At 51.1% G+C, this 27841-nt stretch overlaps 1 protein-coding gene across 1 annotated transcript in view; it reads left to right on the top strand.

The window, feature by feature from the left end:
• RALY (RALY heterogeneous nuclear ribonucleoprotein) overlaps positions 1-27841 on the top strand; it is a 120101-nt gene that overhangs the window by 25689 nt on the left and 66571 nt on the right. Inside the window, exon 2 of the mRNA XM_032704708.1 lies at positions 18068-18155. The gene's annotated coding sequence lies outside the window, so the exon portion shown is untranslated. The remainder of the gene's footprint in view (positions 1-18067; positions 18156-27841) is intronic.

Raw genomic sequence — 27841 nt, 5'->3', positions numbered from 1 at the left:
ATCTAACTCTCCCCTCTGGCAGTGGGAAGCCATTCCCTCTTGTCCTGTCACTCCATCCCTCGTCCCCAGTCCCTCTCCAGCTCTCCTGGAGCCCCTTTAGGCCCTGGAAGGGGCTCTCAGGTCTCCCTGGATCCTTCTCTTCTCCAGGTGAACCCCCCCAGCTCTCCCAGCCTGGCTCCAGAGCAGAGGGGCTCCAGCCCTTGGAGCATCTCCATGGGCTCATCTGGAGTCACTCCAGCAGCTCCAGGTCCTTCCTGTGCTGGGCACAGCAGGGGCAGGGAAGGAAAGCCTCTTCTCCATACACAGAGGGAGGAATCTCAAACTGATATTCCTGCCTCAACAGGACCTGTCCATTTTCTAACCAGCACAGATCTGCTTGGCTGCAGGAATCAGAAATACTCTTCCAATCTGTTTTCCTCTTCCCTTAAGAAGCCAGTGGGAATGGGAAATCAATTTAGGACAAATTGGGCTAAATCAATCCAGGGAGGATGCTCTTTGAAATCAGGGAAGTGCTTGTATCTCCTCCACTGGCATCCTGGCCCAGAGCTGGTCATGAGGGCATTGGTCTGGGGGCTGTGGGGTGGGTCAGTGTGTGCTGAGCCCTGTTTGGGGGATATATAAACCCCACTGCTATCTGGGGCTGTTGGAGGATGGGCACAGCTCTCAGAACTGGATCTGGTCAGGTTTTCTCTCTGGGGACAGGACTGCCCAGGAAAATGGATGTGACTACAGTCTGAGAGTCTTCCCATTGCTGCAGGGGTAATTCCAGAGGGGATTTTGGCTGGCAGGATCCATTACCAGAGCCAGACATGGGTGCAGCCCTGGAAGGTACCTTCCTACTGTAATTACCCTAAGGATAATTACCTTTCTGTGAGGTAATTGCCACCATGTTACACCTCCCCTTCTTTCTGTGACTCTTCCATTCCCTCAGACATGGGCTTAACATCCCTTTGGTTCCCTGAAGACAAGGCAGGGGTGGGCAGGAGGACAAGGAGGAGGAGGGAATTGTTCCAGGGCACCATGGAGCTGCTGTTCCATGTCTGCTGGCTGCAGAAGGAGAACCCATCAGGGGGTGACCTGTTCCTGTTAATCCATAGCACCCCCTCCTCTGCAAGGACACAGCAGGGCTGTCATTGCAGGGCTGCCTCTCCCTTCCCACTCCCAGATAATATTTCCAGGATCCAAGCTCTCATCCTCAGCCCTGTGTGAGATACCACAGTGATCCCTTGTTTTGTGCTGAGGAGGAGCCTGCAAAGCAGGGGTGCCCAAAAAGGGGGGTTTGGGGGTAACTGGGGTGTTGGCAGAGCAAGGAGGAAGGTGCTGGGACTCTTCTGGTGGCTGGGGGTGGGTGTTTGGAGCTGCTTTGGCAGCTCAGGACCTGAGTTAAATCCTTCAGAGTGGTGGGAGATCCTTGGTACAGGGGAGGAGCTCGTGTTGGAGTGCTGCCTGAGGGGGACCCTCCCCAAAAGATTTGGGGGTGTGCTCAGGCCACTCCCTCTGCACCCACCTGCCTCCATCTGTCTGGGCAAGGAGGAGCCACGTGTGCCCAGTGTGAGGGGAGCCAGGAGGGCTCAGCCAGGGGCTGCTGAGCAACAGGGGACAGCTCAGCTGCCCCAGGGCTCTGCTGACCCCAGAGTGTGACCCACAGGGGTCACCTGTGGGACCATCCCACTGCAGGGCTGGGTTTGGGGTCTCTGTGCAGTGGAGGAGTCACAGCAGGGCCCTGAATCCTGCCCATCTGCACCGTGTGACACGGAGCTGAGGGCCTTGGGAAGCAGCTCGTGCTTGGGATTTTGTGAAGGTTTGGAGTTGCAGGAGCCAGGGGAGGGGGGGCTGCACTGATTCCTGCAGTGATTCCTGCAGTGATTCCTGCAGCAGGGCTTGTGTTACACCCAGCACACATGGTGGGGTGAAAGAAAGGCTGAGGTTTCCTTCAGAGCTCTGTCACTCCCCACTTTCAGCAGAAGGATGGTCAGGAGGCAGGGGATGTTACTACACCTCAGCAAAGCCATTCCCACTTCTCCCCAAACTGCTCCAATTCCCTACCTGTTGTTCTGCAGCCTGGGGAGTGACTAAATGAGACCTGTTCTTTCAGGAAAGGCAAAATATTGGTGACTATCTCAAATATAAAATTCGGGAGGCTGTTTGCTCAGAGCCTGGGATCTTGAAGCTCTCAGCAGATGCTGATTCATACTGGACCCTCCCCAGTTTGGCACTGGGATCAGCACAGTGCTGCCCCACATACTGGCTAGAGCTGTTCCAGCTTCAGGCATCCCATGGCCAGGAGGAAAGTCCTGCCACCCCAATACACTTCTGCTGAGCTACAGAATGAAGCAGTTCAGATGGGAGGGGACCTTTGGAGATCCCTCATCCAGTCTCTGAGTGGAGAAGCTGAAGAAGGTGTTTTAGGACTGGAGGGAGAGCTGGGAATGGTGGTGTAGGTTGGTTGTCCTAGCTTGGCTGGGCTGGTGTTTCCCAGCATGTTCTCAGGGGCTGCCTCCTGCTTCACCCCTGGGATTCCTCCTCATCAGGGTTCTCTATCCCTGTCCCAATGGTATTTTTCCAAGGATTTCTTCCCAAAACCTCCCTCTGAGCTCTTCTCCCCTTTCCGTCCTTAGGGTGTAGTAATGCTCCCAGACATGCCTAGAGCATGTCCAAAGCTCTGAGGTTCCTCACCCACCACAGTGTAATTCCAGAGGGCAACATTCCCTTTGCTCATCCCACTTGGATGATGTTCAGCATCTCCATCCTTCTGGATCCTGTGACTGGGAAAAAGACATGGACAAACCTGAGAGGGATGAAGCCCCCTGAGCTCCCCAGCAGCTCTGGGAATTATCTGGGACAATTTGTTTCCATCACAGCAATTAAAAAAAAGAAAAAAAAATAAAGAAAAAAACGAAGGAAACAAAATTCCTGAGTGCACTAAAACAATAAATAAAAGATGACCTTGCCAGGCAAGGATTTTTGACAGGGACAGACCTATTCTGGTGGCCCTGTCCCTGACATTCCATGCCCTGTGGGCTGTGTTGGGAGCCTGCATGTCCAGAGAGTGTGAGAAGCTGTTCTCTCCTAATCACCACCCACTTAGCACCTCTAGGTAAATCAATGCTCACTCACCATTGCAAGGTAAGAAGAGGTCCTGAATGAGGAGATCTTTTTCATAGAATAGCTTTTTTTCATCAGTTTGGAAAGGTTTGGGAAAATAAAGATGTGCCAGGAAAAGTGTTGAACAGAAAAAAATGTTCCACTTAAAAGTCTGCTTTGAAAATTCCATTTCTTCGGTTTAAATTTTGGGTTGTGATCAGGATTTTTTTTTTTTTAATGTTTGTTCTATTATCAGGACATCATGATGAAGTCCTGGAACCCATACTTTATACCAGAGGAGAGCAGAAGAGAAGCTGAACACCCTAAAAATGTAGAGGTTTGGAAGTCTGAGTATGGAGAGTCCATACTCATTCCAAGGTGTGGCAGGTTCAAGTTCAGGGTCCATCTCAGATTTCTGCTGGGGCTGGTTCTCAGCAGTAATTTGGTTGGCTTTCAAATTAATTTTCATTTTCCTCCATTCAAAACCAGTCACCTTACATTTTGATGAGGAGTTTTGGACTAAAAGTGAAGGAGTTCTGCTTTTAAATGAAGTGAAAATGAACTTCTGTCCCAAGTCCATCGACTCTACCCCCATTCTTGGAGTGTTAGAGGACCACCATCCTCAGAAACCAGAATTTCTCCTTACCCATTGGGAGATTTGCTGTAGATCCTGAGGGATTCAGGTTCCTGTGCTGCACCAGCCACTGCTCCAGACATGAGTCTTCTCCCAGGCTTGTTCATCAAGTGCTTTTGGTGAAGAGCTCTCAGAGTTGTTCCACTCGAGGCAGTGTTTGAAATTCCAGCTGTGCTGCTCGTCTGGGATTGGCCTGAGGAGCTGGAGGGTTCCTGAGAGTCCCTCAGAGCTGTGATTGGAATGAGCACAGGAGCACTTCCACACCAACACCCTGCAGGTGGGCAGGACAAGTTTTATTCCACCCACAGGTCTGGGAGAAATTCGAGCAGCAGGGACCGTGTACCTGAGGGAAAGCTGGGGAAGGTGAAGAAAACAAACCACACAATGTGACTCTCACCTGGGTGTGCAGTTACACATCTTGTTTGAATTAGCTCCAGACGTGACTGCAAACATGTCTTAGGGTCCTTCAGATGTTTGTTAAGGACCTCCTTTAATCAAATGCTCTTATCCTTGTGAGTGAGTTGGTGGTGGAACTGGTTCCCCCTTTTCCCACCTGTCAGTGCTGCTGCTGGAGAAGCAGTTTAATGGAAAAAACTCTTCAGGAGAAGCCATGATTTTTGGAGTGTTGTCACCTCCACTTTTAGAGCTGCTGTTTTCTATCTCTTCCAGCTTTTTTTGAAATCCTGCCATAGCTCGTCACAGCTGGGGCTGAGCCAGGGTAGGTTTTGCCTTCTCAGAAGCTCTGGGCCCTTCTCCCAGCCCAGGGAAGGTGTGGATCATCCCCTTGGGTGGCCACCTTGGCCTTAAGCTGAGCTTCCTGAGGGTTGTGCTACACTGTTCCTGCTTAAGTGGGAGTAGTTACTTAAGGTGCAAACACTGCTCAGAGTAGTCAGGCAGTGTGTAAATCTGATAGTAAAGCTGGCTGTCCACTTACCAGCAGATAACTCCACATCTGGGGGCCATTTCTTGTCTCTGCTTCATTTCCCCATCTGTAAAAATGGTCTAATGGAAACAGCTCAGGCTCAAGTCTCCCAGGAGAGCATTTTCTCTTTGCTTTCCTGGATGCTTTGTGTGTTTTCCCCTGGGTGCAGAGAGCACTCAGCCCATTACAGGTGCCTGGTGCCAGTGCTGTGCCAGCAGCTCTCCCAGAAAGAGGAGCTCAGGAAGCATTTTGGAGCTGCAGTGCCATGGGATGAGTCCAGGTTCTGCTCTCACTGTGCCACAGAATGCTTTTCTGCCTTGGGGTGAATTCAAACAATTTTGGATTTCAGTGGCCTCACTTGGCTGGAGTGAAAGCATCTGGTGGCAAGCTGGGCAGGGCAGGTTGGACAGGGCTTGGAGCAACCTGGTCTCATGGGTGACATCCCTGCCTTTGGCAGTGAGCCTGGAATGAGATGATCTTTAAAGTTCCTTCCAACCCAAACCATTCCATGATTTCTCTGTGTGACAGTCTGTCCTTTAGTTCAGATGATTTTCCATCTGACCCGATGCTTTCCCTGTGGAAAGCAGCCTCTGTCACCTCTCAGATTTCATTTCTAGGATAAAATAGCCAAAAACAGGCAAGGAAGTTCCTTGATCCTTCCCGTTGGTGCTTCCCAGCTGGTGCAGCAGTGGAGCTCCATCTGAGTCCTGTGGGTCTGCACCCACCTCTGCCCATCTGGCCTTTTGTAAAAGCCTTCTGATCCTTTAGGATTTCTCCAAATGACTCTCTCTGCATTTGGAATATGAATGTCCCATTCCTGTGTCCCAACTGTGGTGGTGAGTTGGGGCCATTCCATCTCCTGGTCCTGAGCCCAGCTGGGTGCTCGGGGCTGGTGCCTCCAGGGCAGCACCAGGGGCTGCAGCATCAGCCTCCTGACTGCACTGGTTGGCAGGAGATAAAAACACTGCCTGGAACTGGTCATATTTTCCACATTTCTCGCCTGATTTCTGCTTTTTAGCCATGCAAAATGGGCCTGATGTTCAGCATTCTGCACACCTTGTGAAGGCCCCAGAACTGAAGATGCCATTTGTTTCAGGTTATCAGTCAGCTCTGGGAGCTACAGAGAAATCCGTCACCATCTCATAAACCCCCATCCAAGCAGTATTTGTTTGCCACTGTGTGAAATAACTCAGTGAATTTCTAATTACACAGCTCTAATTAAAGGCTGGATGGAACGACTGTGCCTAATCGGGATGATACACCCATTTCATTACAGGCAGGGAATTGCTTGTGTACAACAAACCACCAGCTCAGGGCAGGATTAATATCCCCTCTCTGGAGCTGGGGGAGTGCTGGGCAGGGTGGACATCCCTGGCAGCTCCTGGGGAGTCTCATGTGGCTGCACTGGGAACACTGGCTCCTTTGGAAGGAGGTTCTCAAGAGGTGTCTGCGATGATGGGGATGAGAAAGGACCCTCCCAACCAGCCAGAGCTTGGAGAGACCATGCTCTGTGCACCACGACCAAAAGCATCCAGGTGGCTGCTGAACTGGGATTTAGTGGGTTTTGTGTCAAAGCTTAGACTGGTGGTAGAGCAGCAGAGGCTCCTTTCCTTCTCTTTCATACCAGCTCTCCCTGATCTGATGAGAACAGAGTAGCACAAAAAATTAATTATCCCACATTAGAGATCTTTTCTTCTCTGGATTTTGGCGCTGGAGCCAAGAGCATCTCTCTGATGGAAGCCTGATGGGGAAAACTCAGATCCTCTGTTCCCATGAGGTGCCTCTGCCATCAGCAGTGAGATGAAAGCACATAACCCCTGCAGTGAGCAGGCAGCTGCCTCCAGCCCTGCTGGCTGAGCCAGGTGCTCACCAGGTTCTGCTGACTCATGTCCTGCTCAACTGATCCTTCCTTTCAGCCCTAATGCAGTGCCTGCAATCCCAGAATGGTTTGGGTTGGAAGGGACCTTCCAGATGATCTAGTCCAACCCCCCTGCCATGGACAGGGACGCCTTCCACTAGAGCAGGTTGCTCAAAGCATGGCCTTGAAAATCAAGTACCTGCTTAACCAAGAGCTCCACCAGCATTCCTGTCACAAGGAGATGTTTCTTACAGCAGGACATGGACCTTAATCCATGTTGAGTGCAGGTTACAGAGGGAACAGCTGCTCTTAAAGGTCTGGAGTTTTCTGTTCATATTTTTGCAGCAGTTTGATGCTGAAATCTCCACTTGCAGGAGAAACTCTGACATTATCCTTTCCTTACCTTAGAAGTTTGTCCTGCCCAAATTCCTGTCAGATGTCAGGGGGGAGTCAAACATGGGACAGAGGGAATAACAGCTGGGGTCTAGGTTAAATAGATAGATAATTGATTTCTCTCAGTGCTGGTCTCAGGTGTTAGTCCATTGTGGTTAATGAAGGAAAGCAAGTGGAATTGAGGAGCCCTGGGTGGGAAGTGCCTGGTGCCTGGTGCCAAAGGCTCCTCGTGGTGCTCCCGTGGTGTTGGAGTGGCTGCACCTTGGTGTCACTGTTCCTGTTTCCACTGGCTGAGCAGAGCTGAGCTCTGACAGCTCCAGTTCTGGCACAGGTTGCCCAGAGAAGCTGTGGCTGCCCCATCCCTGGAAGTGTCCAAGGCCAGGTTGGATGGGATCCTGAGTAGCCTGGTCAAGTGGAAGGTGTTTAATAATTGAAAATAAAGTAAAATACAGTAATAATGGCAAATAATAATCATAATGATAATACAAAATGGAAAAAAGAAGTGATGCACAATGCAGTTCCTCACCATCCACTGAGCAATGCCAGACCCCCCTTCCCGAACCCAGATCAGCCCCCAAAATACAGAGGTGCTTGCAGTGCTGAATATTTACACCAGATTGGTGCCCTGAGCAGTGACACCGTGAAGGAAGAGCCCAAACCCCCCTGCAGGTGCCCAGGGCTGGGGCAGGGCAGGAGCCCCAGGGAAGGTGCAGTAGGAGCTCTGTGGGGAGCACAGACCAGCCCAATTCTGCACCAGGCACTGGGCATCTCTCACCCAGCTCAGGCTGCTGGTGGAGTTCTGGGAGATATTTCCACCTTGGATCCCACAAACTCTGGGCAGGTTTGAGCACAGACCCTGCTGGTGCTTGGATCCTGAGCTCCCTGTGGTGGTGGAAGGGGAGAGACTTTACCAGGGTGGTGATTTCCATTTCCCTCTGCTCCTGCACCTTACCCTGCTTTGTGCAGCAGCTAAAAATAGAGGAAGGAAAGGTGTGAGGCTGCTCTGGGGGAAGGGCAGAGGGAAGCCCTGTGTGTGTGTGAGGAATTGGACTCCTGCAGCTGCAGGAGCGTGTCCGTCACGCAGGCACCGTGTGTGCAGCCTCTCCTGCTGGGTGGGCACTGGCCACAGAAATAAACAGGCTCTGTTTTTGGGCACCCCACCAATGCCTCTTGCTAGCCTTGACTTTTTGGCTTGTCTCTGTATTTTTAGCTGCAGGACACCCTGTCCCCAAGCCTGGAGAGGGGCTGTGTTTCTCATACCTCTGCAGACGTGTGAAGCCAGCTCTCGCACTTCCCTGCTCCCAGTTTAGCAAGGGGAGGGCAGCAGGGTGGCTGAGCTGAGGGCCTGGGATGTGAATATCCATTTGTCCTGGAGCTTATTTATGGTTGGGATGAATAAAATGGTTGTTTAGTGTGGAGAAAAGGAGGCTCAGGGGGGACATTCTCATTCTCTACAACTCCCTTACAGGACAGGGGAGCCAGGTGGGGATTGGTCCCTTTTTCAAGCAACAGGACAAGAAGAAATGGCTTCAAGTTGTGCCAGGGGAGGTTTAGATTGGATGTTAGGAAAGATTTCTTCCCAGAAAGGATGGTCAAACACTGGAAAAGGCAACCCAGGGCAGTGGTGGAATCACCATCCCTGAAAGTGCTTAAAAAACATGTGGATGAGGTGCTTAGGGACATGGTTTAGTGGTGGCCTTGACAGTACTGGGTTAATGGTTGGACTCAATTATCTTAGAGGTCCTTTCCAACCTTAACGATTCCTTGACTGTAAGTGAAGGGAAAAAAACCCTACGGATTACATTCAGCACAATGCACTATTTCTTTGTGTTTCACTGAGAGGGGGATGAGTTTGGGAGTTTATTCTCTTTTATTCAGAAGTACAGAATGATTTAGCACAATGCAAAATTAAATGTCACTTTGAATAAAGGATCAAATGTTCTTCCATTTGCCAAGTGCTGGAGAGAGCACATGATTCATGGTGCACTACTTCAGTCACGCTGAATCCACCTTTGCATCCTTCTCTACTCGTGTGGCAGAATCCACCTTTCCAGCCAGCTGAGCCCTTGTATTAACCTAGTCCTGCTTTGGGAGCCTCCTGCCACTCTGAGCATCCCCACCCTGGTCCTTGTCACTGTCTAGGGCAGCGAGGCTGGGGAAGGGACTGGAGCACAAGTGCTGTGAGGAGAGGCTGAGGGAGCTGGGGGGGTTCAGCCTGGAGAGGAGGAGGCTCAGGGGAGACCTCCTGACTCTCTGCAACTCCCTGACAGGAGGGGGGAGCCAGGTGGGGGTCAGGCTCTTCTGCCAGGAACCAGCAGTGGGACAAGAGGGCTGGGTCTTCAGCTGTGCCAGGGGAGGTTTAGGTTGGACATTAGGAAGAAGTTCTTTACGGAGAGAGTGCTCAGACATTGGATTGGGCTGCCCAGGGAGGGGGTGGATTCTCCATCCCTGGAGGTGTTTAAGAAGAGACTGGATATGGCTCTTAGTGCCATGGTTTAGTAGGCCAGGTGGTGTTGGGTCAAAGGTTGGACTTGATGATGTCAGAGGTCTTTTCCAACCTGGCTGATTGTGTGATTCTGAGATTCTGTCTCGTTTGGGCTGTGGGCTCAGCTCCTTTTCATCCCCCTTACTCCCTCTGTCTGCTCTGAAGTCCTCACTCAGGTGCTCCTGTAGGCGTGGACTGAAGTGTCTGAAGGGCTCCCTGGATGGCATTAGGGCTGTTTGTGTGCTTGGAGTGAAGCACTTTGCTGGATGGGGGCACAAAAGCTTCAGCAGAGCAGGTTTGCTCAGGCCCTGGGGGCTGCCAGCCCCGCTCCCTGTCTCTGTCCCAGTGTAAGATGAGCTGGGGATTGTTCCTGGATTGTGGCAGCTCCGTGTCCTCCTGTGACAGGCTGGATGTCCTGAGATCTGTTGTCTGTGCCCCTCCTGTGACAGGCTGACTGTCCCAAGGCCCGTTGTTGTCGCCACGCTGACGTGTGTCCCTGGAAGATTGTATGACCACCTTGTTCCTGGGGAGGGCCACCCAAGGTCACAGGCTGCTGGCAAACCTCAACACCCCTGCTCCTGATATGCTGTGGAGATGCTATTTTGGCTCCTCAAGGGCTCCCAGGGCAGGCAGGGACCGGGGGTGCTGGAGCCAGTCCCAGGCAGACGCCCCTGTATCCCCATCCCCACCTCACATGGGAAGCATGTGCCAGGGTGGTTGGGTGGGAATTGTGCAGTCAGAGAGAGGAAAAGCAAGACAGAGCAGGTGCAGGTGCAGGTTCTATTCGCTGTGAGCAGGCTTCTGTGCATCCAGCTGCTCCCCAGGCCTTTGGGAACATGGATCAGGCTGCCCTGTGCTGCCCTGCTGGGAAGTTTGGTAAGGACAGCTTGAGCTTGCCCTTCTTGTCCTCTGCCAAGAGAGGGTGGTGTGGGCTTAGCATAGAATCATAAATCCCACCATGATTTGGGTTGGAAGAGACCTTAAAACTCCTCTCATTCCACCCCTGCCATGGGCAGGGATGCCTTCCACTAGCCCAGGTTGCTCCAAGCCCCGTCCAACCTGGCCTTGGACACTTGCAGGGATGGGGCAGCCACAGCTTCTCTGGGCACCCTGTGCCAGGGCCTCTGGATGATGCTGTTATCCCACTGCACACCAGGCTGGGAGAAGGCACTGTGGGCTGGACAAGGCTTAGCTGACTTTCATTAAAGCAGAAATAGTTGCATATTCTGGGGGGCAGCCACACAGCTCCTTACAAGAGGCTGCTGCTGGATTTTCCTGGGCATTATTACCTGTTCTCCCTGTGCAACTGGTGCTCCCCAAGCTCCTAATTCCCTGTGCCAGTGCCGAGATGAACAGCTGAGAGATTTTGCATTTTTTAATGGCCCTCTGCTGTGCCTGAATTAATGGGAAAATGGACTGAAACGAAGATGAAGGTATTGAAGGGAGAGGATGACAAATTGGCTTTGGAGCATGGCAGCAACGAGCACTGTCAGGGGTTCACGCACTGACCTTTATCTAAACAGAACTGTGTGTAACAGATAAGAATATTTAACAATAATTAATGTCACATCAGCGCAGAGAACAAAATGACTACATCAAACGGGCAAGAAATCCACTGCAAATTACTCAAAAGAGAAATGTCAGCTCCTTCCTATCTGCAGCCTCCTTGTGCTGATGGGGCTGGAATGAGCTGGGAGGGCATGTGGGGAGAGGGGCCATTAAAAATGATTTAGGGACTGGGTGATATCCACAGGAATGAGGGAGAGGAAGCAGGAACAGCAGCAAGTCTGCTGGACCAGAGTCCTGTAAAATCAAACACTAAACTGAGCTGATAATTGGGTGGGGAGAAATGTGTACAAACCAATTATCTCCACTGCTGAAGTTCTGACAGGGCAGCTCAGGGCTTTTCTTTCCTTCCACCGAGGTGTCCCAGTGTGCTGGGCTTCAGCAGACACTGCCCTGGCTCCTGAGCCTCCCTTTGTGTTTTATAGAAGGGAGAAAACATTGCTGGGCAGGGATGTTGGGATGTTTTTCATTCTCTTTCCAAGCTGGGGTTATCCCAGCTTCCCAGGAGCTGGGATGTTTGGAGGCAGTGTCAGTGCTGGGGGAGTGATGGGGGAAAGCAGCTGGGCCCCAGGGGCTGCCTGTGCTCGTGTTTGGGGTGGGGAAGGCACTCTGCAATTCCTAAATTCCTCAAAATGAACGATGGTGCATGGACTGCTCTCTGGATTTCACCCATCCAGGTAACAGCACCAGCTGAGGAGGAGTTAACCCCTTCCTGACTTGCCTCCTGCTGTGGAGTATCCCCTGGCCCTGGGCATGTCATGGAACCACAGGATGGGCTGGGCTGGAAGGGACCTTAAACACCATCTCACTCCACCCCCTGCCATGGGCAGGGACACCTCCCACTAGCCCAGGTTGCTCCAAGCCCCGTCCAACCTGGCCTTGAACATTTCCAGGAATGAGGCAGCCACAGCTTCTCTGGGCAACCTGTGCCACTCAAGTTACTCAGCCCAGACACTGTGAGAATATCCAATGCACAAGTCTGGTGAAGAGCTTGGCTCTGTACAGACCAGATTACAGCCATTCTTGGCTTCATTCCCCTGAAGCCAGTAGTGATGCAGGGAAAACACATCCATTTTTATTCCAAATGGGCCCATCATAATGGGTTATTTTCTGAACGTGAATTAATTTGTCTGCATGGCCACCCTTGGGAAGTGTTATCAGCCTCAGTGAGAGGAGGTGAGCACAGAGCTGAAGCCCAAGGTCATGAAGGGAGTGCAGGGAAGTGCCAGGAACCGCTCCTGAATCCCTGGAATTTTTGGCTGGTACCCTAAAGGCCAGTGCTGTCTGTCTGCAGCACCTCTCCCCCCCCAAGTCCTGCTGCCCACTAATTAGTTTCGTTGTCAGCATTTCCCAGTGGGAGTAGGCAGCCAGGTGCCTCTGGATTAGCAAGGGTGTGAAAAATTGCTTTCCAACTGGCCTGGTGACCTTGTGACAGCAGGAGGATTGACAGGCAGGAGATGGAGACGTCACGATATAAAATTAGGGACGATGGGGAGCTGTGTCCATGCCCCTTGAAGAGGAACAGGAAGAGTGACCTGTCCCTGCTGCCATCCTGGGCTGGGACGTGGTTTAGGGTTTCATGTCTCCATGACAGAAGAAGCTGGGGCCTGTTTGCCTTGGGCAAGGCATGTTTTGTTCCCAGGGCTGTGTGGGTTTTGGAGCGGGATGGTGTGGGAGGGAGATGGGAGCAGAGCTGGTTCCCAGAGCGTTCCCTGAGCACCATCCTGGCCAAGAGGTTTGGTCAGGAAAAGTATCTGATGTGCTCAGTGGCTGAAGAAACCCAGCCCAAGGCAGGATGAGCAGATCAGTGACAATTAGAGGGTCTGAATATCCTGCTTATGGCGGGGGCTTGGAATGAGATGATCCTTAAGGTCCTTTCTGACCCAAACCATTCTGTGATCCTCTGAATATTAATTCACTGGGGAGGAAACATGACATTTAAGGATCACTGGAAGACTGAAGCCAAACTGAGGTATTGCTTAGAATGAAAGGGTGTGAATTTGCATCAGAATATGAGAGCAGGGCTTTGACAGCAACAGGCAACTAATTAAAGTCCATCAGTTAAACGGGGTTCCTCCTCTTTTATCTCCCATGGTAGGAGGCATAGAAAAGGTACCTGTTAGAAAACCAGATTTAAATAAATCCAGGATGTTACTGATAACATCTGGAAAAGCAGGATGGGCAGAGATCTCTGCTCTGGTTCACACTTCAGGCATCAGTTTTCCAGGAGGAACCTGCAGTCACTCAGCCCAACCAAGCAGCCAGAGCAGGTGCCTGAGAGTGTTCCCACTCCCAGCTGAGCTACTCTGCTTTGGGATTGAAGTCAAATGGTTTGGTTTCTGTGGGTTTCCTGCTGGTCTCTCCCAGAGGTCCCATTCACCCACTGGTTTTGTGCAGGAGAGGGTCTGCATGAGCAGGTCCAAGCTCCCAGCCCAGATGGAGAGCTGGAGGAGTTCTCAGCGCGGAGGGACACATGAGGATTCCGAGTTTGAGCTTCTTCAGGTGGCAAAGCCTCAGTGGTGGAAGCTGTTTTGGGAAGGCTTGAGCCAACTGAGCTGCCTTAAATTCCATGAACTCTCCCCAGCAGCTCAAAAGGTGAAGTCCAGGTCTTCTTTCCCTTGCAGCACAACCAATCCATAGGCTCTCCTTGCTCTTCTTTGCCTCTGCTCTCTGAAACCCTCAACATTAACGTGATGGAAGTGATTTATCACATTGTTCTTCTGGTGCTGGAGCTTGGAGAGAGGGGCTGGGAGACATGAGGGAAAGCAGAAACCCTCTCCTACCCAAGTCAGCTCCCAAGGCATACATCAGCACCTTGAGGTCACTTGACCAGCAACAGGACCTGAAGGAATGGCTGGAGCTGTGCCAGGGAAGCTTCAGGCTGGATCTCAGGAAAAGGTTCTTCCCCCAGAGGGTGGTTGGCACTGACCAGGCTCCCCAGGGCAGTGGGCACAGCCCTGAGGCTGCCAGAGCTCCAGGAGGGTTTGGACAATGCTCTGAGGGACAGGGTGGGATTGTTGGGGTGTGTGTGCAGGGCCAGGAGCTGGACTGGATGATCCTGGTGGGTCCCTTCCAGCCAAGGTTATTCTCTAACTCTGTGATTCACTTCCACAGTGGTGCACTCACCTGCAAGCACCCAACCCATGGATGTCTTATCCTGGACAGAACAGGGAGGCAAAGGGGGGATACCCAGAGAGGAAGAAGAAGGAGCAGCAGGTTCAGCACTGCCACCTCTGTCACCTGAACACATGTGGCTGTGCTGATGGACCTCCATTGGGCCCATCCTTGTTGCCAACCCCAGCCCTGCCCACATTTCTCAGGGACCATTGCTGGGCCTCAGCACGTGATGCTGAAACAACCTTCTCTTCTGTTCAGCCCCCTTGGCTCTGCAGAGATGCCATTTCTTCTCACCCCTTTCCAAACTGAATTTCTCAGAGAAGTTTGAGAAAACGAAGGAAGAACCTGAAGGGAACAGGAGTTTCTAAGTGGCACCATCTGATTCAATCTGGGACATGCTGCTGTTGTCACCCTTTTTTATGCACATCCAGAGCTGGTGCCATTCCACACCTGCTCCACACTTGTTTTAAATGACACGTAATTATGACAGGTAGTGCAGAGATGGAGCTTCATCCCCAATTAAATTACACACTCTGTCTTTTCATTTCCTGCTCCTGTTGAGGAGCAAACCCCTGGAGAGCAAAATCTTTAGGTTTAATGAAGTAGAAGGTGCCTGCACAGTTACAGGTGATCTTGTTTATTAGCAGCAAATCGGTGCTGATATGTAGTGTTTCCAAAATATTGGGCTTGTGTGGTTACCTGGGGAGTGTTTCAGGTGAGTGGAATGCTGATGCCAGGATCCCAGGTCATCAGGTGAGGGAACATCCCATCCAGGAGAGCTGCTGCTCAGAGGTGTCTCTATCCCCACTCCAGCACTGGGCTGGTCCCTCTTTACTCTTCCTCAAGTCCCCAGTTGATCCCACTGCTGGTGGCAGTGAGATAGCCCTGAGGGGAGAGAGGGGCAGCCCTGGTCCCATGGGTCCATCCCTGCAGGCCCTTTGGATGAGCAAGAAGGGCACTTCTTGGAAACCCCTCAAAAAGACCATCTGTTTGCAGCTCTTCTGCCCTCAGCAGTTACCAATCAGTACAGAACTGTGGCTTTAGGGAAATCAGAGGGTGTTTTCATCAGGGTCTTCATCCCCACATGAGCTGGAGGTGCAGGGGTGGTGCTGGGGGGACACTCCCTGTGTTCTGAGCCCTGTGGGACTGTGGGCAGCATGTACCAACCCCTCTGCTGTGCTGGGCACATTGCTGCTTCACCAAAACTTACCCCTTGTGTGGAGTGCCCTGAGGACGAGTCTTGGGTGTTTAAGGGTCTCTGGTATATCTTAGGCAGTATCTACACTGCTTCACTCTTTATTCCCTCCCCCAGCTCCCTCTGAATGCCATCCAGACTGTGATTTATGACCCTTCAGTGCCTTTTGCTTTTTCTTGGAGAACTTCTATTTAATTTTTACGCCCATTATCATTCGGGGAGAGAAGGGAAAAGCTTGGGGAGCCCAGAGTGAAAATAAACCAGCACATTTTAGTGCAGTTACTTGGTTCTAAATATGTTGTATTTTGGAGAGGACCTGTATCCATTCTCCTTCACTTTTGCACCGTGGGTTGAAGTGGTTCTAGAAAAATCAGGGCACAGGGCACTCAGCTGACTGACTCAGCCCTGCAAAGGCCAGACTCTGCTTTTCCTGCTGCCTGAATTCCACAGGACTTGCACAGTGAAGAGGAACTTGGTGTAAGAGCAGGGAATGGCTTTAAGCTGGGGAGGGTGGATTTGGATGGGATATTGGGAAGAAATCCTTCTCTGTGAGGGTGGGGAGGCCCTGGCACAGGTTGCCCAGAGAAGCTGTGGCTGCCCCATCCCTGCAAGTGTCCAAGGCCAGGCTGGATGGGGCTTGGAGCAACCTGGGCTAGTGGAAGGTGTCCCTGCCCATGGCAGGGGGTGGAACTGGATGGGCTTTGAGGTCCCTTCCAGCCCAAACCATTCTGGGATTCTGTGATAATTTGGTCTTTCATGTAGCTGTACCTTTGGGAAAAGAGGGATTATGGAGCAGCAGAGGTGGACATCCTTTTTCAGCTCCCTTGATCTTGCTAATGGTGAAGTTTTTCTGTGCTGCTCCTTTACTGCTTCCACTTTGGGTTATCAGCCAGCTTTGTGACCTCATCTGGGTCTAACAACATCCTCAGGGACACAAAGACAGGCAGGAATTTGGTTCTTGGTCTCAAAGAGGTGGAGCCAAGAGCAGAACTTAGAGCTTCTGATGCTCTTGTATATCCCTCTGCCCACCAGCTTTGGGTTGTTCTTTGCAGCAGTAGAAGGCTTTAGGAGCCAGGTGAGCACTTTGGTCTCTGTCCAGGTGTCAGGGTGAGTTTGGGAGGAGATGGGAAATCAGAACTTCAGATTTACAGCAGGTATCACCAGATCAGGCCACAAGCCATTTGCTTTTCCCCTTTCCTAGTGTATCTATGAGAGTTTTGATGTCCAGGGCTCTGCTCAGACATGGTTTGGCCTCCAGTTTCCCCTACTACTCTCTCCCCTCTCCCATATCTCTCCTTCTTGAAGGCCCATTCCCAGAGCATTGCTGCAGTCCCTGATTCCAGCACTTTGCACACACATTGAACTGAACTTCTGAGAAATGCTGCCAGACCTCTGGAGAGGCTCAGTAAACATGAGTGATGGATATATTGGAATGGAGGGGAACTGAGGAAACAGCACTGGGAAGTTGTTCATCTCCAATGCTTTGTTGGGTTCTTGGATGACAGGAAACGTGGCCCCATGGCAGCATCCCCTGCTTTTAACCTCTGTCACTGTGGTGGCTTTTCCATGGCCCCTGTGCAGGAGGGATTATCCCTGGAGTGTGGAAGCCACTGTGTCATCTCTGATGGGCTCACTAGATCTGTGTGACCTCAGGGTTGGCTGGAGCCCAGGGCTGCATTTCTCTGTCTCTTTAGCACTTCCTCAGTTTTAATTAAAAGCTTCATTCCAGTTTGACCTTTTGCAGTGCTGTGGCACAACTGGGGCTGAATTGAGCCTCTCAGTCTGGAGAGTCTCTGCTGGCAGGCTGGGAGGAGCTATAACTGTTCAGCATCACGTTTGTGGTGCCTGCAGGAGCCCTGGCTGCCCTTCCTGCCCTCCCATGGGATCAGGCAGCCCATGTATCCAAGTGTCATAGAATAGAATCATAATCTCGGAATGGTTTGGGTTGGAAGGGACCTTAAAGATCATCAATTGCACCCCCCTGCCATGGACAGGGACACCTTCCACCAGCCCGGGTTGCTCCAAGCCCCGTCCAACCTGGCCTTGGGCACTTCCAGGGATGGGGCAGCCACAGCTGCTCTGGGCAACCTGTGCCAGGGCCTCCCCACCCTCACAGGGTAGAGTTTCTCCCCAATATCCCATCTAACCCTGCCCTCCTTCAGCTTGTAGCCATTCCCCTTTGTCCTGTCATTCCAGGCCCTTGTCCAAAGTCCCTCTCCAGCTCTCTTGGAGCCTCGATAAGCCACAATAAGGCCACAATAAGGTCACTCCAGAGCCTTCTCCTCTCCAGGCTGAACAATCCCAATTCCATCAACAGAACATTTCAATTCAAGTTTGTCTAATCCAGAGCAAATCCTTCAGTTTCAAGCCACATTTTCCATACAGAAAACCAAACAATAAATAAAACCACTAAAAAGTTTTACTGTGGGATATTTCAGTTTGAAGAAACTCTCATTTCCCCGTGTGAATCCCAGCCATCGTGACCAAAAATTCCTGCCTCCATCGGCCCATTTCTGTGTTCTCTGCTAGCATTAACCTGAGGTAGCAGTTTTTGTGGGATTTCTGGTGCCCAAGCTGCCCTGAACCACCCCCAGCAGCTCTCTCAGTGCTCAGCCCTGCAAACACAACCTCTTCTGTCTGCTCCCTTCCAGCTCCCTGCTAAGCAGCTCAGAGTCTTAGCTCGGAAAGTCCCGGCTCTGATCTTTGCAGACATCCAGCAGCTTTGCTTTCCAACACCACACTCCCTGCTCTGCTGAGGGTTAGAAAGTACTGGATTATCCTCTTACCATCCCTCTGTGTCCTGGTTCTTGCAGGGTGAGGCTGAGACTGTCGAGGGGCTGTGCACCTGCTCCCGGAGCGGTGACGGGAGGACTGACAAACCCCAAGTGCCAGCCAGTCCCGGTAAGTAAATGGATCTTGATGTACTTTTAGATGTGAGGAATGGTGGGAGAGATCCCTGCAATTCCCAGTTTTGTGGCTGGGGGACTCAGCAGTGGGATTTGGGGCAGCACAGACACCTTGCCTGAGGTGATGAGTTGTCCCGAGTGGCTTTGTCCCAGCGTGGGGTGGAAGGTGCTGAGCCTGCTGGCACTGGGCTCATCCTGCTGGGAGCCTTCGAGGAGTCAGAGGTTGCTGGATTTGCTGAGAACCTGCCATTGCCCTCAGTGCTGTTGGTGACAGAGACAGGATTGCTTTAATTACACCCTGCAGGGCAGGTTGGGCTCGTTGTGGACACGGTGGCTTTCGGTGTGTTTGCATTTCTGAGTCGTCGTGTTGCTTCTCAAAGTCACCTTTGCAGTTTGCTGTGGTGAAGATGAATGTGAGTGTCTAGAGCAGTCTAGAGGTGGACTCTGCTCCTGACTTCCCTGAGCCTGTCCCAGAGCAAGGGGTTGCAAGGAGCAGCTGGATGGAAGTGCTTCCCACAGGGAACACTGTGCTTGGGGCGGGCACACAGCTCATGGAGCTGCTGGGGGGGACAGAGGGTGCCCAGAGCGTGGTCAAAGCCCTGGTGCTGCCTGTGCATAGGGCAAGCAGAGCAGGTGCTGGCACAGGGAGTGGCAGGAGCAGGCTCAGGGGATCTCCTTGGACATCAGCACACTGGGGTTTGTTGGTGCTTTGCTCAGGACAGAGGAGTTGCCCATCCCCAAAGGGTGCAGCAGTGTCCTCAGGCCATGATTTAGGAAGAGAGCCATCTCCCAGGTCCAACAGACATGGCACTGTCAGGACACGAGCCTGGACATCCCCCAGACCCAGTTTGCCAGGTAGGCTGAGCTGAAAGCACCTCTGTGAAGAAGAGGTTTTGTGGAAGGGTGGGAGAGGATTTAGGGATGAGCTCCAGTGACAGCATGACCTGAGTGTTGGGAAATACTGATCCAGAGTGACTGTGGCTGTTGGAAACTTGCTGTGCTCCCTGAGCAGTGAGGTCCAGGAGGGGCAGAGGTGGGAACTCTCTGTCTGCTCTGGTGGGAGTTTTGTTTTGGGGAGAATGGAGCAGCAGGACTTCAGGTAAATAAAACCTGGGGTTTGCTTTAGCAGAGGGAGAATGAAGATTTCAGGCATGAAGATGAAGTGGTGTAACATTTTCAACAGTGCACTTTCCCTTCCAGTTCCCAGGCAGATGGATAAAAACAGGAATCACAGATTAACAAAATGGTTTGGATTGAAAGGGACCTTAAAGCCCATCCAGTTCCACCCCCTGCCATGGGCAGGGACACCTTCCACCAGACCAGGTTGTTCAAAGCCCCGTCCAACCTCGCCTTGGACACTTCCAAGGATGGAATCCTCAGTTTCCGGTTCAGCAGGTTTTACAGTCCTGGTGTTTTAATTGGTATCACAATTGTTTTTTTCCTTGGGAACTTATATAAGAGGGAGAAAATATAAGTGTGATCAGGTAAAACCTCTCCTCACACAGGCAGGAGCTGTGCTGCTGTGTGATGGACCTCAGGAGACACCATGTGCAGTAATCCAGGAGTTTTACACTTCTTACTGATTTGGAAGTCTAATCCAAGAAACTCCAAATAGCAGAGGTGTAAAGATTCACATGAACTTTTCCAAAGCCAGATCAGGCAGTTGAGGGAGAAAGGGAACTTGGGTTTGCTTCTGATTTGTCTGGAACCATTTCCTGCTCCAGCTTAGTGTATCTGCCCGTGCTGGTAATGGGAGTATTTTGACACAAAGTAGGACAAAAAATTTCTGGCATGCAGATATGTTAAACAAATGAACTGGCTAAAAACCCTTTTCTGCATGAATAAGACAACTACTGTGCCCTAATTCCCTAGACCAGGATTTAACTCAGCAAATGAAATTACGGGATTCAGCAGCGTTGAAGAAATACATGATTTATTTATTATTGACAGCATTTTTACAAAGGACACTGCCAGAAACTTTGAAAAGTTTTGTTTTGGCTGCTGGCACATGAAACAGTGCTTTAAACTGTGGAGCCTTCTTTTTGTACAAGGAATTTACTAAAGTGGAGGAAACTGTCTTTTATCTGGTGAGTTCTTCGCTTTCACAGGAGTCCTGAACTCCGAACGCTGTGCTGGTTGATTATTTGCTTTTTCATTTTTCACTCCTCCCTCCAGTTATTGGTGGCACACAGGATAAAGGTTGAGGCTCCCTATTTCTTGAGAGGTGCAGTAAAAACCTGTGGAATTATCTGTCATTCAGGCAGCTGGAGAAGAACACTGAGAATAGAGGAGGAAGGCTGATGAAAATGCCCATTATTCCAGCAATGAGGGGAAGGTCATGAAAATACCTGTTACTGAGTCCATCAGTGCAGGGTTGCAAGTGTCCCATAATGAGGGGACATGGAGCATCCTCAACAAACACCGGATGGCTGAAGTTTTGTGTGTGTCTGAGACGAACCCCAGTGTCAGAGGGGCCATCCTCGTGTCTGAGCACAAATAAATCCCGACTCTAATCACCTGCTCAGGTGGTTTATGAGCTCCAGCAGTTCCTGTCCTGCCAGGATTAGGGTGGCACTTGGTGGCCCTTTAAGCCACGATCTGTGGTGACCTTCTTAGCACCCCGTGGGCCAAGGAAGGATGTAAGAGGTTCTTAATTTAGAGGAGCTGGCAGGTCAGGGGGAGGTCGCAGGTGTCGGTGCCCGGCGGGGGCAGAGCTGGGCGGGGGCTGCAGCGTCTGGTGTGGGACAGGGACCTCACAGGGGTCAGGATCCACTCTAAACCAGCCAAACTGTGGCACTGAGTTGCCCTCTGTGCCTCAGAGGCAGAGAATGGGCAGTGGGCTGGCTCATGTGTCTCACTCTCTGGTTGGAATTCGGTCGTGTCTCACTGTCAGGCTGGAATTCATTCCAGAGGCTCCACAGGTGTCCTGAACCATCAGAAACCATCAGAGGTCACGGTGTGGAGGACACAAACAGAAATTCCCTCCAAAGCTAATGCTCCTCAACCTTTATGTACTGTGAAAAAATGCGAAGAGCCAGTTCAGACTCCTTTCTAAGCTCTCTGGAAGAATTGCCCATGTCTGTGCTGGCTGTGATCTAATGGAATGTGCAACACTCTGAGTGGTTGGCTGGAGGATGTTCCCAAGTATCTAGTTCATCTGGAATAGGTTTTGTTCTGAGCTAGGATCAGGTTTTCCAGTGAGAGCCAAGTCCTGACCCACTGAACTGCCATTCTTCACACTGCAGCCTTCAGAGATGGGCACTGGGTGAGTGAGTGGAAGAGGAGATGCTAATTAACCCTTCATTAACAGCCTCATGGCTCTGTCCCTGTGGTTACCTGGCTTTAAATAAGCAAATTAATTGCCTGAAGCTCTCAGCTGCTCTGCTGAAGCAATAGGAAAAATGCCAAGTGATGGATGCAGGACAGGCCATGGCCAGACCCTCCTGCTCAGGACCTTCCTTCCTGCTGATGGAGCAAAAGGCTGTGTAACTCAGGTGTCTCTTGGTATCTGAGAAGAGCAGAGTATTGGGTGTGATTTAAGGTCAGCAAGGCTGAACACAAAATCAACCCTGTGTTCACACAGCAGACATGATCCTGTGCATTGCACTGCACCTGCTTTGGGATGTAAAACCTTGAGAAATCACGAAAACTCCAGCACGTTGTAATTTTAAACCTATAAATTCAATCAAAACACACTCAAAGAAAGCCATGGGTTAATAACACCTTCCCGAGCCAACAATTCATCTCTAGAGCTGAGCTGCCTTCCTGTGATCAACCAAAATGTTTGATTCTCTTAAGAGCTGAGCAAGCCATTCATAATGAACACTCAGTTTTCTGCAAATCTCGATCTTCTCGACACGTGACGTCGATTTAAATTATCTGATTGGGGGATTTTGGGTGGGTTTTTTAATCTTTTCATTTCCGGATTTGCTTTTTGAAATATCTGTTTCTCAGAGGTTCTCAAGACTCGAAGCTTAATTCAGATTAAGGCAGTGTGTGAATGGAAAGTGTCAAATCTTTTCCCAAATACCTGCTTGTGTAAACACCAGCTGGCAGATGATGGCATGAGCCCTTCCCTCTGCCTTGGTGGAGGGATAATTCCTGTGCTCAGACTTGGGCTGAAAACGTTTGCAGAATGAAACCTTAGAAGTTTCTGAGTTGCTGCAGAGGGAAGGTTGGAGCTGCCCTGGGTGTTAATGGTGTCTCACAGGAGCATCCCACGTGTTCATTGAACAGGAACCCACCTGGAGGGAGCTCGGAAGGAGCTCAAGGAATGCTCATGGTGGGAGTGGGGCAGGTTGTATTTATCACCTTAAATCCTTAGAGAAACAAGCTCATGACCAGAGGGACTGGGGATGGGTTCTTACCACTTTCTGAACCACCAGCTCCTCACCATTTGTCTTGTCCTCCCCATCACTTGCAAGGTGTTTTCTGCCTCTCCTGTCAAGAGCCAGTCACTGAAGTACTAAATGGAGGCAAAGGGCAGGGGACAGGATTTAATGCCACATTTCAGTGTCTGCCTCAAGGTTCAAGTTCCCTCCATAATTTCCCAGATTTCCTGCTCAGCTGGCTGGGCTTCAGCCATCAAAGGCCTCCAGTCAGTGTTGAAGAGCTGGGCCTGGATTTACAATCACAGAATAATGAAGGTTAGAAAAGCCCTCTCAGATCAAGTCCAGCTGTTAACCCAGCACTAAACCAGGTGTAATTCCCCAGTTTCTCAATTCTTAGCCCAAAAGAGAACAGTCCTTTTGCTCCAGCTTGAGCTGGTGTTGTGCCCATGCAGACACTGCTCCACGAGGTGCTCAGACACTGGGAAGGAGACAAGGGACTCCTCAGTGCTGCTCCTCCTCTCTGCCCTGCCCTACCCAGCTCCTGCTTTCTGGCTGCATCCTTGAGCACTGGAGCTGCAACATGAGTCAGAAAGCAGAAGTCAAGGGGAAGCCTGAGAATGAAAATACGAAAATAGACCTCTCTTTGCACATCTTCCCTCAGCCTCCCTTTGCAGGGCTGGATGGGCGTGTGCCTGATGGGATCTGATGGCTCTGACCTTGGCAGATGCATCAGATGTGACATGTGAGCATGGATTTGTTACTGGCTTTTTAAGGAGAGAAATAAGGGTTAGCAAGAAATGCAGAGAAGACAAACAGAGACATGGCCACATTCCTTCATCCATAGAAATCCAGGCCCGAGATTTGCTTCCAGCTCGGCCTGAACAGGAGATTTCAGGAAATGAGCCAAAAAGTTGCTTATTTTACCATCCCCTTTCTGCAGCATTTCATTATCAGATGTGCTGCTTCTTGAGGCACTGACCTTTCACAGGCTGTGCTGTGACAAGAGATGTGTGTAATGTGAGGGCCCTTGTGCTGCCTGCAGAGGATGGGCTGGATCCCTTCCCCTGTGTGCTGGGACATCCAGAGGGTGTGGGATGATGCCACACACCCTGTGGAACATGAGGTGGGGGGGGGGAGGGGGGTTCTGCTCAAATCCTTTCTTCTTCATTTCTTCCTGAGGGTAGAGGTTCAATTAAAAATGCAGGATTGGTGGATCAGTGAGGATGACCTTGAGATGTGCTGGGTAACCTTGGAGGACCCGTGTGGGACCCCAGCTATCACCTGGTAGGTGAACTCTGCAGAGACTCCCCAGGGCAGTGGGCACAGCCCCAAGGCTGCCAGAGCTCCAGGAGTGTTTGGACAACACTCTCAGGGACAGGGGGAGATTGTTGGGGTGTCTGTGCAGGGCCAGGACTTGGACTGGATGATCCTGTGGGTCCCTTCCAGCTCAGGAGATCCTGTGATTTTTTGAGGCAAGCACTTGGTCATGGGCTGTTCCCAGTCCCTTCACAGGACAGGGACAAACAGGGACCATGACAGCCTTGGTCTCCTGCCTGTTTTTCCTGGAGAAAAGCCTTATAATCAAACCTTGTTTCATTCCTCTACATCTTTCCCTAAAAGCCTGGGTTTGCCGTGCTGGGAACCAGGACGTGGTGCCTGCTCCCTGTTCACCTCCCATGGGTCATCTCCTCAAAGAATCATGGAATCATTAAGGTTGGGAAGGACCTTTAAGATCATCGAGACCAACTGTGGACCAGCACAGATCCACACTAACCCTTGTCCCCAGGGGCCACATCCACATGTTTTATGAACACTTCCAGGGATGGGGACTCCACCAGTGCCCTGGGCAGCTGTGCCAATTCCTGACCACCCTTTCAGTGAAGAGATTTCCCCTAAGATCCAGCCTAAACCTTCCCTGGCACAATTTGAGGCTGTTTCCTCTTGCCCTTGTTACCTGAGAAAAGAGACCAACCCGGCCCTGGCTCCACCCTCCTGTCAGGGGGGTTGCAGAGAACCATAAGAAATACACCCTTTTCTTCCTCTCTTTACATTACAGCTTCCATGGGAATGGACCTGCTCCCTGTTACTTGTGGGGTGCCATGAACCATCCCATGGCTACCTACAGTCCTGCTCAGAAGCCAAAGAGAACTTTGTTGAGGCAGAGAGAGGTTTTTGGGCCTCTGAGCTTTCTCTGGTGTTGTTAATTATCCATTACCTCTTGTCCTGCTTCCCTTACAAGCATTCCCTGCCTGACCAGTGTCCCCTGGGACCTGTGAAAGTCCTTGTGCTTCTTCTGGTTGGGTGGCTCTGAATCTGTTCCTCGTGCCTTGATCTTGCTTGTGCTCCTCCTGCTCCATCCCAAAATTTTGCTGCATTCTTTTCATTTCCTTGTCATAGCTTTGAATGCTTTTATTATTCCTTCTTCCCTCCTCTGGCATAGGTGTCTCTGCTCATAATCCTCTTAGCACTGAGGCAGCCTGTTCATCTCAGAGAAAGCTGCTTTAAAGACAGGTGTGAGCCAGACTTGGCCCGTTCTTTCTCCCCTCCTGTGACTTGAAGGGCCAGAAAATATTTGTGGAATCACTTCACAGGACCACAGAATTGCTTTGGGTTGGAAGGGACCTTAAAGCTGGTCTCATCCCACCCCCCTGGTGTCCCTGGGCAGTAGGAGCTGGAGATGCCTGCAGGGAAGGCTGCAGGGTTCCTTCTGAAGGCTGCAGGCTGTGGGTTCCTTCTGGAGAGCCAGAGGGGAGTCCTGGAGGCAGCCAGCTCCACTCTGACCTGCTCACCCCTTCCCTGGGGCTCAGCAGACACACCTGGAAGACACCCAGATAAAACCCCCCACCCTGCAGCAGGTCCCACGTGGTGCTCAGCACAGGGGCCAAGGAACACTGTGCCGTTCCTGTCCCAGGGGGCTGAGTTGTGCATCTGTCTTTGGGGGTTAAAACCAGTTTGCTCTCATTGTATTTATGGTAATGTTTTTTTTTTTTAGTAAATGGTGACTCTGACTTGTAATCTCCCTCGAGTTGGGTTCATCTCTCCCACCAGTTTACTTTTAAACCAGCACAGGGCTGGAGATGTGGGTGAAGGGAACCACTGGCAGGAAGGAGGGGGGAGTCAATATCTCGCTGCATTTTGGCCACAAAAGCCAAGGATTGGAGCCTGGTGTGTCAGCACCCCCACCCTGGCAATGCTGCCTCTGGCTGTGAGATGCTTCCCTTCTTCTCCAATGGTTTCTTACTTCTCGGGAGTCTTGAAAATGCATCTGTGTTGTTTGTCTGACCCTCCCAGCCTTTACAGCCTCTGCCCTGGCTCTTATTACGCTTTCCAAAGCCTCTTCATTGCCTGGGTCCTCTAATCTTTCCAGCAGCACCCATGTTTTATGCCTTGGTTATGCCTCCCTTCCTTTTAATTAATTTTTCACACTGCCTTGCTCGTCCCTGTTGCCCTCTTTGATTTAATTTATTGCTCACTTGCCATCATAACACCTGGGCAAGCCTTTAATTTATCTCTTCCTGTGGCCCATCACCCCCCTCAGTCCTCTCCTGTTATTGATTTCTCCAGTTTGATTTCACCCTGGGCTCTCCACCATCCTCTCCTACCCTTCCCTCCCCCTCAGAACTGCTTGGATGAATTCCCTCCCCCCATTAGTGACTTTGTTGCCTTGTAATTCCTGGCCCAACAGGGCTGGGATTGCTGCTTGTTGGGTCTCCCCCTTGCTGGTGCTTGGCTTCCACCCCAAGTGTCTCAAAATTAACTCTGAGTAATTGCTGTGATAAGGAAAAGGTCCTTTTCCAATGAACCTCCTCCAAGTGGAAGAGGTTCCATGGCCATGACCTGGTGTAGCTTCTCTGCTGAGCTTCTCAGGGGCAGGGATGGACCTGCTGGGTCACAGAATCCACCAAGTTCCAGCTCTGACCAAGGAGTGCAGTCTGTGCTCTCAGCAGCCCTTTAGTCCTGCCCTTATCCTGGAGATGGGAACGTGCAGCAGAACCTGCCCTGCAGAGCCCTGGCTGCTCCCAGCCCAGCTCTCCTGCTGCTCTGAAGCTTTTACATGTAAATAGTGAGGAAACTGTGGGAAGGAAGAGGGAATAAATAACTTTTCTTTGTCCTTCAGCTGCCCAGTGCCTGCCACAGCCCAGCTCCTTGGGGTTGGGTGTGCTCAGGCTCACACCAAGAGGGAACCTCCAGCTTTGCTCCCTGGCTGTGAGGAACTGAGAGCTCTTATTCACCACCCATAAATGGTCCCTCTACTGACAGACAGTTCCTGCCATTACCACAATGGGCTGGGAAAGCACATTTCTGCAGATACACAAGTTGTTTGGTCATCTGTGTCCGTGGGATTCGCCAGCTGAGCCCAAAAGTGGGAGAGGGTCGGAGGATGGGAACCACATGTTTTTGAAGAACACACAGCAAGGCAAGAACTCGAGCTATTACCTGTAAAACAGGCACAGCACAAGGCCTGCTGTGACTCAAAATTGGGATTATCTACATAGTTCTCTGAGCTGTTGGTGCTAAAAAATACTCTGGATGAAACCGTGCTTGTATATGGGATTTCCATTTTGATGGGATGTTGTGGAGCTGAGCTGGTTATGTCTGATGAAGGACCAGGGTGTATAAAGGGGGAGTTTGAAACTGTCTCTAGCAAAGGACATGGTTGGATATATCCTGTCCTTTCTCAGGACAAGGTTCTTCCCCCAGAGGGTGGTTGGCACTGACCAGGCTCCCCAGGGCAGTGGGCACGGCCCCAAGGCTGCCAGAGCTCCAGGAGGGTTTGGACAACGCTCTGAGGGACAGGGTGGGATTGTTGGGGTGTCTGTGCAGGGCCAGGAGTTGGACTGGGTGATTCTTGTGGGTCCCTTCCAGCTCAGGATATTCCATGATTCTGTGATTCCATCTCCTGACTCCTAGGCCACCAAATCCCTGGAGTACCAGAGCCTTGGGATGTGATCACCACAAAGGGCACTACCTGGGTCCTGTAAAGCTTAGAAGATCTCAGAGAGGTTCAGAGGAACTAATTGAGTGTTGTTGGTTTAATTGGTGCTTGGTTATAAACACTTGTAATTCCACAGAGAGGTGTGGGAATGGTGAGATTTGGCATGGGAATAAAATATGGGAACTATGGCACTGAAGCAGTCTGTGCCCTGGGGGAGCTGCTGCTGCACTCAGCAGAGGTGTGGGATGGGCCCTGAAACCTGGGAATTCAGCTCCAGCCAAAGGCAGACCTCCCAAGTTCAGTGCCACAGCCTCGTGTTGGACTCGATTTTATTCTATTAATTATCTTTTATTCTTTTATCATTTTAGTTCTCCCTATTTTCCATTCTCCCTCCCTCCTTTGGGTTTGATGTGG

Source organism: Chiroxiphia lanceolata, chromosome 17, assembly GCF_009829145.1.
Source record: "Chiroxiphia lanceolata isolate bChiLan1 chromosome 17, bChiLan1.pri, whole genome shotgun sequence".
Lineage (NCBI taxonomy): Eukaryota > Metazoa > Chordata > Aves > Passeriformes > Pipridae > Chiroxiphia > Chiroxiphia lanceolata.
This window is presented reverse-complemented; position numbering and strand designations above follow the sequence as displayed.